Consider the following 4,049-nt stretch of genomic DNA (forward strand, 5'->3'; position numbering starts at 1 on the left):
AATTATAGAAATACCTAAAAAGAAGAATGGAGAAGTGAAATCTCAGGACTTGATACATAAATGTTGTTAGGGTTTCACACAAAAGTCAAAAGTAATAATTTCTTATGTGAGTAGCCTGATATGGTGACTTATAATACTTGGACATCTCCTTAATGATTAATTTTCAATTCCTCAGGAAGCATGTGGTTCTGAATTCAATTCCTCCTATCTTCTTGGGTTTACTCACACAGGTGTATTTATACTCATCATTGCTTTTGGTGAGAATTGAATAGTACTCATTAACCCCTATATGACCTAGACCGAAGATCAGGATAATTGTCGTTAACTTAAAAAAAAAAAAAAAAAAAGTAAACCATACCTAAGGATATATACGAGTCGAAAAATCATTAAAAATGGAGAGGGGGTAAAACCATAAAACAAGCGTTTCCCTGTAAGAGATGACTTTTTGATTTATTTAATTCAAAAAGCCATTATAAGGGATAAGGAAGTAAGTGCCTTTGATTATCTCCATTTATTTCAATCCATCATCATCAAATAAGAACATTTTTAATATGGTCATTATCATGATGTTCATAAGATAATGACTAGAGAAATGAGGTGCGGTTCATGTGTAATCTCCCTTCCATATTTCCATTTGTGGGGTACCACTAAATATGTTCAATCCATTTTGTTGGGTTTTGATTGATGAAGACAATTCCAATGGGTTTTATGCAAAGACTGATTCTCTTTATTTCAGCTTGTTTTGGTTTAATTCTTTCCCTTTACATTAAGCCACTACTGTATGTTGGCATGAAAAGCATGGTACTATTTAAGTATTTAACAGTGGAAGTTATGAAAGACAAGTATAAACTTTTTTCTTTTCTTTTTGGTTTTAGGTAGAAAGAAAGTATATATACTGATAGTTATCAGAATCGTATTAGAATTGGTCAGTTTGGGTTAACCAATACTAATATTTTCTTTTTGGATTTGTGGGTCAATCAGCAATCAACATTAGTACAGATTTCTTCATAACCATCATCACCATGAATTAAGTGTGCAGACTAGTGGGAGTTAATGCATAGGCATCTTCAGCACATGGGACAGCACAATCTTTTCACGTCCGTCAATGTCTAACTGTAGACATGCAAGCGAGTAGTTTTCTTTTTCCCATTAAGTATATAATTATGGATGCTTAACTAAGGGTGTTTGAAGAGTTGATTGTGTCTCAATTGTTAAAGAGACCTGGTATTGCTGCTAGGTCTTGGGATCAAGAATGTTGGAACCCCTTTATAGGTGCTTTGGTAGTGCTGGTAGATTAGGGTTTCCATGAGATAGGGGGAAAAAAATAGAATGTTAGAACCCTATCATTTAGGCTATTGTTGAAACTGTTCATGATGCCCGGCAAATCAGATAATAAAAGTCACAAATATTTTAGTCATTTAACCCTTTTTGTTTGATGGTTAAAAAGGGGTGGTAAACTTGTGAGGGTAAATCTCACATATTGTATGTTGGGTTATGTAATTTTTAATGGGATCTACCTCCATAGAAAAGAGAGAGAATGAAGCTGAAAGGGAATTATATGGGAAAAAGAGGGAATATGAGGAGGAGAGAGATAGATACAGAGCAATTTTTCCGTGAGCAAACAATAATTATTACATCAAATAACCATGTCTGGAAAGTTTTTCATCCCATTTATCCAAATATTCATATGTGTGGTGGTTTGTGGGAAACAGTACAAGTCCCGTACCCATTTTTACCTTTTTCCAATTTTCTCCGTCAAACAAACAATGCTAAATTTAGTTTAAGTGTCAAAAGCTTGAACCATAGTTACCAAAATCCATAGGTACATTTTTTTTTTTTTTAAATTTATAAATTATTTAGATCTTCAAAGTTCCACAATCCCCTTCCCTATTCAAGCCCCCAAAAAACATATCTTAGTGGAGTTTCATATTAGGGGTGTTATTGTCAATGATGAAATGAATATTCTAGGATTAGGGGAAAATCATGTCCTCCATAAAAATGAAAAAAAAAAAAAAGAAAGAAAGAAAAAAAGAGATATATAAACATAATAAGGAACAAATAGAATGTCTATCTCCTTTGCGGTGTGTGTAAACTATAAAGCATGGTTTTAAAACTTGGATCAAATCGACATCGTTCTTGATCGATCCATTGGTAAGATATAAGGGTAAAATAGTAATAAAAATATTTTTTATTAAAAGAAAAGAAAAAAAAGATAAATCTATCTGATACACTAATCTAAGGTGATTCATATTGGAATTGAACTAATATCAGCCTTAACCGATCCTGAGACCAATCTCAAATTTTAAAACCTTGGTCTAAAGGATCCTTAACCCCTTGAAAATGGATTTGTAGAAGAGATTGTAATTTCAAGCTTGGGGATTGAGTTACCTATGAACGATTGAAGTAAGGTTATAATTTATGGTGGACTCTAATTTTTTTTTTTTTTTAAATATATGATTACCATTGATAAAATCTAGCAGCTAGCTCAAAAATTCATTCGAGGTCAACATAGTAGCAAAACTATTGAATGCTCAAGTTTTCTAATAAAATAATTCTATCCAATGGCTAATTCGCATTTGAAACATTATAATTACATTGTATTTATTGTTCATGTTTGATATATATATATATATATATTTTCTTCTTCAAATTAGCATAGTAAAAATTCAATATAGATGTAATCATATAAACCAATTATGCAATTCTATTATGAGCATCTAGAAATAGAGTAAGAATCAATATCAAATAACATATTGTAAACAAACTAGACAAACATAGGCGAACAAACTTTGAAGTCAATATCAACTATTGTAATCCCTAGCTTACCTTAAATCTATCTGAATTAGTGAATATAATAAAAATAAAATAATTAGATAATTAATATCCGAGAAAGATACATATTTGTTTTTGCTAACTTTTCTTCCCTCGCTGTCTTAGCTCAGCTGGTAGAGCGCGTGGCTTTTAACCACGTGGTCGTGGGTTTGATTCCCACAGGCGGCGGATCTCCTAAAAGCTCTTTTCTTATTCGCAAATAGTGAAGGAAACATCTTAATCATCTAACTTTTTTTTTTCTTTGCTATACAATACACTTACATTTGCCTATTAAATAAAGTGAAAAAGAATATAAAAAAATAGCCACCTCAAAAATATTCTTAGTTCAGGAGATTTAACATTTTGATTATATTAAGAAAGATATTCATCTTTTTTTTTTTTTTCTTTGATAAACTTGACACGCATCTTTTCTAAGAGTCTAATAATCACAATGTTAAAACATCTTGGATGAATAGATTTCCCCTTCACTTTGAGTGGTGAAAAAAGCTCTCCTAAATCTTTCAGGAAGAATGGTAGATATAGTTCAATCAACAAAACCATATCATAAGGCAACATGGGAAAATTGGTTAAAATTCTATATGAATGCAGTGAAGTTTCACCACAAAAAACAAAAAACTTAACCCTGACCTTCTTTTATTGATTATTTATATTGATAAGTGAGTTCATGACCCTAAGAACTAACCTATCAACCTTTGATTTTTGTCTCAACCAACTTTTTTTTTTTTTTTTTTGTTAACCAAGGTGTCCGAGCCAGCATACGCGCACCTCGAATAATCCTCAGGGAGACTAGCACAACAACCCACCGCCATAATCTCCATTTAAATCGCAGATGCACAAATGGAGAATCGACCTTGAGACCATGCGCATAATCCACACAATCCTCAGTTCACCCTAACCATCTAGACAACCCACAAGTGGGTACAGAATAAATAAGAAAACACACACACACACTCACACAATACGTATGACAAGGTTCAATCCCACGACCTCCTCCCCTGGGTGCCGGCTCCACAAGCCAAAGCTACCACTACTAGGCTATCCTAGTGTTTGTTGTCTCAACCAACCTAATGACTCTGGCTTCACCAATAAATAAGTACCGAAGGTTTTCAAAAGGGGAATCAAATCTTGTCATATACAATTCTTTTGATGTATTTTATTATTTTTCTTTTTCACAAATAGTGAAGAGAAACCTCTTAATCTATGGGATCTAACTTTTT

The 4,049-nt window shown here is 32.6% G+C and overlaps 1 non-coding gene across 1 annotated transcript; it reads left to right on the forward strand.

Annotated features, from left to right (window-relative positions):
- Positions 1 to 2,927: 2,927 nt before the first annotated feature.
- Positions 2,928 to 3,000, forward strand: TRNAK-UUU. The gene has a single exon. It is a non-coding gene; the product is annotated as a tRNA-Lys (tRNA).
- The last annotated feature ends 1,049 nt before the right edge of the window (positions 3,001 to 4,049 follow it).

Source organism: Macadamia integrifolia, chromosome 2, assembly GCF_013358625.1.
Source record: "Macadamia integrifolia cultivar HAES 741 chromosome 2, SCU_Mint_v3, whole genome shotgun sequence".
In the NCBI taxonomy this organism is placed as follows: Eukaryota; Viridiplantae; Streptophyta; class Magnoliopsida; order Proteales; family Proteaceae; genus Macadamia; species Macadamia integrifolia.